We start from the raw sequence: 9,263 nt of genomic DNA on the forward strand, positions 1-9,263 counted from the left end.
TTATAGAAATTCCAAAGGCAACATTTTATTTATTTTATATATTTATTTATTATAGAGAGTTTATTTTTAATGAAATATGTACAGGCCAGATAGGCATTTTGGAAGCTTTAGGCTCTGTAAGCATTAAAATGGCAAAGGCCACTATGAACCTGTGGTAAATTCATGCAAGTAAATATAAAAGGTGCATGGATATAAAAACAATTCTAGTGACCCTAATGTACTAAAGGCGACAATCTATTCTGTGCCCATATTATTGTAAAAGTATGCACACCACTCATGACACTGAGTATTCACTCTTCTGACTGCTTGTTTCATAGCTTACCCCCAGAGGATTAAAGATAAAACTGGGTCTTCAACTTTTATTCTGTGTCTGTAATATTTCCTCTCTGATAAAGTGACTTATTCCATCGTTGTAAACTTCTCAGTTGTGGAAAATATAGGGGTTGGTATGTACTCTACTTGTTAAAACCTATTGCAAATTATACCAAAGCTAAATGATAAATATGCTTTTTTAAAGCAGAACACCAGAAACAACTTAACTAATATAAATGGTTGTACTAATTAAGATTATCACAGATAACACAGAATGGTTTAAGAGGGCAAGAACCAGGTTAACAGGATCTCTCTTGTAAACATGTTTATTTGTGCACTTGACTATCTGCTATGAAATTATACAAGTTCCATAGGGGTCATTGTAACATCTTTTATGGAAAATTGCTTTCAGTGTGAACTGTCATAATACATGATATTAGCACCCTTCTTAAAGTAAAACTTGCAAAATGAAACTAATAAATCTCTATCAGTAATGACAATGAGGGGGAAAGTATTATACTTGTTTTTTTTTTCCCTGAAGTTACCTTCAAATATTCATAAACTATAAATGAGATTACAATATGTAATATACTTTATATGGATTTTGTATCATTTTATGTTAAGCACATAAACACATATTGTTACTGGTAATAATTTTGGAATTTGTTGTTAGGAAAGAGACTATTTTTCACAATACTCTGAGGAAAAAGGAGCAAAATTGTTAGCATATTTAACAAAATGGAATTTATAATTTTTGTATTACTTACGTTTTGACCTTACTTCACTTTGCCACTGAATTCACTGGGAGATAGATCAGGCCTTAATGCTCCTAGCCAACTGCATATAGAGACTGACTGTGATCATGGACATATTTTGGGGTAGCTATAGTTACCATTTCTTACCCAATTTTGATTATTAATCCTTTTTTTTGCTCTAATGCATAACTGTCTATGTGGTATAAAATATGTAATTTGAAACTTAAATCTATTATGGAATAGCATATGGCTTAATGTCATGGACACGTGACTTTTCTGTGCTCCCAGATATAATAGCTAGCAGAGACTGTGTCTTGACTCACACCACTAGTATACTAAATCAAATAAAAATGTGGCATTTTATAATAATTGTTTTTGAATGCTAAAGCTATATAAATTAACTTAGTTGATTTAAGATATAGTTAGGCATTGCCTGTTTGTTTATTTGTGTAGGGACTATGTTCTTGTTTAAGAATTTACAGCATTTTATAATAGCTTATAAGATCATTCATTTGTTTATTTTTAACCCTCTTCACTGTTGCTGAAACAGACAGAGAGTCTGGATGTAGGTTGACAGAACACTGAATCATTTGAGCAGAAGGTATTAAAAACCTATCTGGTCAAAACGGAGGAATGAGTTTCCAGGACATACCAGGTTCATCATTCAACATTAGAGGTTAACTTAATTGCAAAAAGGTGGATTATAACTGAATGTACACTAAATCCACAAACATAAGGACATTCATGACAAAGGTTAAAAAATGCCATGAGTTGAGGCCACAGTCTGAGTCTTAACATTGAGTTTCCTTGCATTTTTAGTCATAGTCAGACCATTTATATCACTTAACATTTTTATTTAATTTATTTTTTGTATTTTTTTAAAGAAAGGATTAAAAACCAAGAAAAAATGTTTTATGAGCTTATGGCAGTCGATACAATAAACTGTAACCAATTTACTCAAGTAACCCATAATGGTGTGTAAATACTGAATTTATGTAAATATAGAAATATGGAATTTCACGTAGGCATTATTGTGAGACTGGACTATCTGGGAGTTGGCAGTGGGCCACAGAGCCTTTCATCTCGGGTTCACTGGTTCAGATTCAGCTTATGTCAAGTAGTGAACAAAAGTTTGTTCAGTCACTTATGTAAAATGTTTGTTTTCTAATGGAGCAAGGCTCACATAACAAAACCACTATTACATGGGTGCCAGTTAGCACCCTTGCCAGGGACTGAATGGGCATGGAGACTCAAATGCCCTTTCATTCCTCACGTGATCCTTCTAAATCAAGTGTGAAGATAATTGATGGGGCAAAGTGGGGAAGCTTGCACTACTGCTGTTCCTGTGCTGTGGACAAAGAGAAGTCTTCATTTTCTAGTGCTGTCAGTCTGGCACCTTTTTTGAGCACTAAAATTCACTTGGAGAAAAATCTGAAAAATATTGGTGTTATTTACTTGATAATCTGTAATGGTGTGTAAATACATACAGAATTATGTAATTTGTATAAATATATTGTTATAGAATTTTGAAAATTGGTATTATTTACTTGATGTTCCATTAGAACTGTTTTTTACAACTGCATGTATGTAATTATGGTATTTAAAAATATTTTCTGCTGGCTCTTACAGGAGATGTGAGAAAATTCCACACAGAGCAAAATCATGAACGTTTATATATTTTTGCTAATTTGGGAGATGGGGAAAAATTTCTTTCTGACGAGTTGTTTTGGGGATTTAACTGCAAGTAAACCTGTAAACGATTGGGCAGTCAGTATGGAAAAAATGTGTTAAGATCCAAATTTAGTTGGACGCATCTCTTGGTTCTGATCTAAGCCTGGTATGTGACCAGCAGTATTCAAAAAATAGCAAAGAGTGGGTGGGAGGCTTGGCAAAGGAGAAAGGTGCTGAGGGTAAGAAGACAAATTTCAGAAAAAATAATCTTCCATTGTTACCAATCGGAGTGGAATTTCACCCACTCTTTTACTTAGAGGAAAAATACATTTTTGTTGTTTGACTGGGTATAAAGTGTGTGGAGATGGGGGAGGGGAAAAGGCAGTGTAACCATTGGATAAAGAATGAGCATTAACAGTGGGGCCTGCGAATGGGGATAAAAGTGTGTTTAATAAAAGGACAGGTTGGCGAGAGATGACGATGTGAAGTAAGATAGTCTTTAGGTTTCCTCTGTAAACAGAACATAGCAGGATGCAGGGGAAGATATGCCAGCAACATCTGTTCCTTCACCATATGCTCGTATTCTTCAGGGAGTCCATTTCCTTCATCGTCTGAGTGGATATGAATGCAGTGGTTGTGGCACTGCTAATTAATTTAATATTTAGAATAGAGGATTATTTTGTCTTCATCCATCAGAGACATGAGAAGAAAATTAGTCAAAAACAAAGAAGTGACAGTACATGTTGTCCTGGCTCCACTTCGTCATTGCAGTTCAGATCAATCCTGCATTGGCTACAGATTTTGATTAGAGTAGAAAACTTGTTTGTTTTTAGTGAGCGGGAAACTTGAAGATGGAACCTGGACTGTGATGATTATGTCTCATTTGCATCATACTGTGTAAATCCAATCTTGTTGCCTTTTTTGGCGCTTATATATTTTTTTAAAATAGCTTTTGTGCATTTTCCTTTACCTGGCCCTGATCCTTGCAGATGAGTGGTTTTTTTTCTTTTCATTCATCATTTTTGAGGTGCATTGTCTGTTTTAATCTCCCAGTGAAGGATTCAGAAAATCCAACATCTGATCTTTGAAGAGGCAAAAGGATCTGTATGTGTTGCAAAGGATGTTGTGCTCTGATCCTCTGATGTACCTTGTATGAATGTCCTATCTCACTAGAGCGAGCACATCTGGGGCAACAACATTATTTATTCTTTCATGTTTCACATTGGTGGCTGATCATGAATGAGATCTCCTGAAATGGTTCTGAAGAATAAGAATACACAGTCTTTCTGTAAGACACCACTAAATAGGTATCTCTTGATCCCTCTTACACTCACACACATCCTATCTGGTTTGCATTGCAATAAAGTAATAATTAATTGTATATTGCTTAGTAAAAAGAAGAATTTCGCCTTATTCAAAACTCTTTGCCGGGGTAGAGGAAGTTTTTTTTGTGTGTGCAATCTCATGAAGTGACTGTGAAAGAGCTATTGAAAGAAGCTTAGAAGTGAATTCACTTGTCAGTGTTTCATGTTTCTATGTTTTCATGAGAAATCACAGACCATCAAATTGAGGTAATATGCAATACGTGACCCATAAATCATTTCTATCCTTCAAAACATGGTCTTATATATATATATATATATATATCCTATTAATGGAGGCAATACATCTATGAAAAGAGCATTTCTCAAGCATTATCATTCATGCATCTTCTTAAAAAGGGCATTCACTAAAGTGTAGGCTTTCTATAGGTAAACAGGTAATTGCTGATAAACATTGTTTGGAGTGTGGTTCTAAACATTGAAAGAGTGCCCTGAGCCTCTCTCTATCGTCTCTCCTTGAACCTGTGTTCTTCCTTGCTTGCTTCTTCCTTTTGTGCTTTTTTTTTTCTCTAATCCAACTCCCACTTCTTTTTTTCAAATTGTACTGTAGGCTGGTACTCTGCACACTGTGATTCAGTTGTAGCCAGTTCTACATTATTGTCCTCCTTAGATGTACTAATTTTCTTTTTCTGATTCTCTTATGGTTTTGCTGTGAAGACACTAACAAGTGGTTCCCCTCCTTCCTGCTTCACCCTGGCCTTTATTTTTTCTTTCAGTGAAACTTCCTACCACACTAACTCTTGTATAGTTTGGGAATTATTGCAACATTTCATGACCTTTCATAAACAAATTACTATGCTAATACTTGGGTATACCTTGCAACATTGCTTACTTTTATTAAAAAATTGCATAACCTTGTACTCTGTTGTGTTGAGGTCTAGTTCAGGAGAGGCTAAATGAAGCCTGCAGCCTCCCATCACTTTAAAACAAACTATAGATAAGCTATTTAGCTCAAGATGAAGTACTGTATGCTGCCTCTAAGACCCTCTGCTGGGCAAACTTTGAGTGGCCATGCCAGAATAAAAAGAAAAGGAAAAAGTGAAGTTCAAAAGAGTAGAACGAATGTACGTCAAACTGGCCCTTTCCCCCTCTGTGCTTGTATTACTTGAACACACAGCTTTAAAAAAAATTAATCAAGTTACTCTTGGATGGAAACTTTATAAATTCAAGCCTTGTTATTTGCAGTGCCTCGACTAAAACATGACTAGATGCAGGGCAATACACAGTAGTTTGTGGGCCAACATGCAGCTGGAGCATCAGATTGTTTCCTGATGGAAAATGGGATTGTTGGCAGAAATGTAGTCTTCAGGTCAGATTCAGTCATTACACAGGTGCATTGAGACCTCAGTGCTTGATAAAATTGCTCACGGTTCATTTGCTCAATATTCAAAATATTTCCCCACGTGGAGCCTAGAGGCTTTCTCAGTTTTCCCAATTCCTGCACTCAGTTGAGAGCCCGGATGGAACTTCCATTGGAGCTAGGTAGTGTGCCTCAGAGGATGCTACTCAACTATACGAGAAACTTCCTTCTGAAAAAAGCCCAGATAGGTTGCCATCGAAAACAAAGGAAGAAGAGGCAGCAAGGAAAGGAGCTGGGTGAAGGGGGTCATACTGCAGCATGTGCAAGGAAGAGCTGGTCCTGGGGTTCCCTGGAAAACTTAGAGTAAATTAATACAATCTGGAAGCAACTTAAATTGTCTTTTCATTGTGTCCCCTTATCATTCTGTAGTGGGACATTATTGTGAAGGTAACTAATGTGTGTGAGCTGGGCTTAAAGTCTCAGAGACTATTTCCGGGAGGCTCCCTTGCCCCAACCCTATTCAAGGCCCTGGCTACGGGGAGCTGCCAGGTCTGGGGATTCAGCCCCATGATGAGGCACCAGGGATTGGAGCTTGGGCCCTGCAGGGAGGTGCAAGGGTTTGGGTCTTCAGCCCAGTGGAGCACACTGGGGCTTCCATGTGTTTGAAAATAGTTGCTGGAGGTCCAGTCCAGATGGATCCAGCTGAATTTAAGCCCTGTGTGTTAGCAAGGTTAAAATGATTCCTCATTGCATGTGTTTAATAGCTGATCTTTCTAATAATGAATAACTGGTCAGTTTTACATTTCAAAAAACACCAAAAAGATCGAGCTCACAATATGCAATTTTGCTTTGCAGACCAAGGGCCAAAACTTGGCCCCGACTTTGGGGCTTCTACCAACACTTAGGTCAATGGGAGTCTTTCAGTTGACCTGTCTGGATCAGGTCCAGAATGCAAAACCTGGCCAGAACTACATGTGCACAGGCCTGTTTTTATAATAATGAGGGTAGTGGGTGAGTAAGAGGAGTTCCTGTGGAATGACTGGACCATTGCATGTCTGTGCTGATTGTTAGCAATGCTTAGCAGGCTGGAGGCAGAGAAGAATGCTATGGACAACTTGTTCTTATAAAGATATTTATATCAAAGTCCTGTCTGTGGGGAAAATTAAAATAGAGAAGCTCAGTATAATCAATGAAATTATTAATGGATTTTATTTCTTAGAAAAGACAGGATAATCCTGAACCACAAATTCCCTTTCTTTCATGGCCTATTCATGGTATTGTAGTGGCTCCCTACAGAAGTGAGGTCATTTTCATTTTTGACAGTATTGATTAATTGTACAGGGCTGTATGTCAATAGTCAATAGAGAACTCTTAAAGCACATGATGGCACGTGAGCCTAAGTGCTGCGGCAGAAATGTGTAGCAAGAGAGTTCCCTCGGGAAAGTGCCATTTTAATTACAGATGGGCCTGAACCAAAACTACAAACCAAATACTCCTGCGTACTGTGGAAATTCAGATATGTATATGAACTATTCTGGCCTCAAAAGGGCCACCCTAGCCCGGTCCCTTCACTGTAGTCCTACTAGGGGTGGGGTGGGGCCATGTACAGAAGAGAGGTCTGGTGAGGGGCTTGTCACCACTCCCCTCTGGGCAGACTGAGGCTTGACCCGCTCTGAACCACTGCTCCCTGTCTTCAAGTGAGCTGGGTCCATTCCAGAGGAAGAAAGACTCAGCCCCCACACACTTGAGCAGCATAATCTGTGTGTGCGAGCCAACACAACCTCCACAGAGCCCTATGGGGATAGCAAGAAGGAGCCATCCTGTGAGATTCTGATGGTCTCACATGGCTCCAGGCGTGAGGCCCCTAATCATGTGGCCACAGTGCCGTAGCCTAATGGAGAATCACTGCAGCAGGACAATAGGTTCAAGGAAGTAGGGACAGCAGATTAAGGAAAGAAGAAGAGCAGATACTTTAGAGTCACCTAATCTTTCTCAAGGGAGAAAATGGTCATGTTTACAAAGTCTTCAAACATTGACAATAAATCATGGTTGAGTCTTCTAGTCGCCATTTGTTACTTGGCTCTTCCATCAGGGGAGGGAGTGAGGATCCTTTCACTTGTTCCCTGTAACAGATATTTGTTATGATTTTGGAAAATGTCTGAAATGCGCAGCTTGTCATCTGCTGTTCTCATAAGTGACATTTATGGACATGCCAGACAAGTAGTTTCATTTTCTCAGTCCTGTCATGCCACATGATTTGATCAAAACAAATATCTTGAAGGGTCACATTCTCTCATGTCATTTTCTATTTAGGAGCAGGGGCGTCATTTGCTGTGGGGCAAAGGGAGGCAGTTGACACCCTCCTCCCCAACTTTTCGTAGGTCTATATGTTTCATTATGTCTTACATTTTTTGTGCCCCCCCGCACACTTGGCAGGATATAATATCACCACATATATTGTTCTTTATGCTGACACAGCTTCCCTCACCCCACATTTTTCTGAAATGATGCCCCTGATTAGGAGCTGCTTCTTACAGTGTTCCCATGCTAGTCCTCCTCCTCCCTCCACCTTCCCAGACCCATCACTGACTGACCCTTACAGAAAACTGTTCTTCATGCTCTAACCCTGAAGCCCCACATGGCTGTCATCACATTTTTGGTTGAGGCGGACAGGGCTCCTCTGAGGCGGATCAAGAGTGTTCCTTATTTGGCTAGAGAGGCTGCTGTTGAAAGACATAAAGGAGTTTGTGGTTTCTGTTTCCCAGCCGCTGAGTGTATTGCCTCCGCAGCACTCTTTGCCCCACCATCCTATAGAGTGAAAGATCAGGCACAAGAGTACTTACCCCATTGTAAATCCAGACTAACTCCACTGAAGTAAAGGCAATGTAAATAAGAGGAGAATAAGAATGTCACCAGCTCACTTGGACTTGTCCTTTCAAAACAAAAAACACCTCAAACAAATTCAAACAAGGGCTTCCGAAGGGGAACAGACTAGCAAATGGACAATCATTTTAGCTCAATGCGTTGTGGCTGGTATTGTCTACAACGGATCTAAAAGTCCCCTTCTCTCTGCAGGAAACTCTTAGTTTTGACACAAATCCTGAGTTGCATCATGTTATCAGATTCTAAGCAGAACTCACCTTTGACTTTCAGTGGGGACTTCTGCTTAAAATCTAACGGTACAATATAGCTGCCTGGTAATACTTGTCTTACACAGAGTATGAGGTATTGGGAGTTCTGCCCTGGCTAGACTAATGCTGAAGAGCCTCAGAGTCACATGAAAGCTATGTAAAATCACTCATAGCCAGACAGTTGCCTACTAGTGATTAGCTAAACAAGATGGTTTAGGAAATAATTTACACTAAGGACATTTGTTCCTGATATGTCCATATGACACTCGAGGACATGAACAACTGGGTGAAGGGGCAATATCTCCCTCCTTTTTGATCCACGTATTGGGGTAGTCAAGATCAGTTGTAGAGAGTACAGATTTGTATCATAAGGCACAATGTGTAAAATCTAGGGGTGACATGGAACTACAGATTATGTGGTCCCACCGGGCTGCTTTAAGTTGCACCAGGTGGTAATGGCCCCCTCAAGAGACCATTACAGCAGCACTGGAGTGCATGGGTACTTTGGCCATGCCTCCTTTCTTTTGACCCTTCCCCCTGCACTGGAGACCAAGAGGGTGGCAGGGTTGAGCTGGTTATACCTGCTCTATGCCACCAAGAGGTTTACCCCATGCTGGGGGAATCCTTAGCAGGGCAGCTTCACCAGGTTTGTGCACTGCAGGCAGAACAGCACTGAGCATCTGGCCCAAGACACAAGGAAGTGGAGAATCAG

The sequence above is a fragment of the Eretmochelys imbricata genome, chromosome 1, assembly GCF_965152235.1.
Source record: "Eretmochelys imbricata isolate rEreImb1 chromosome 1, rEreImb1.hap1, whole genome shotgun sequence".
Taxonomy (NCBI): Eukaryota; Metazoa; Chordata; order Testudines; family Cheloniidae; genus Eretmochelys; species Eretmochelys imbricata.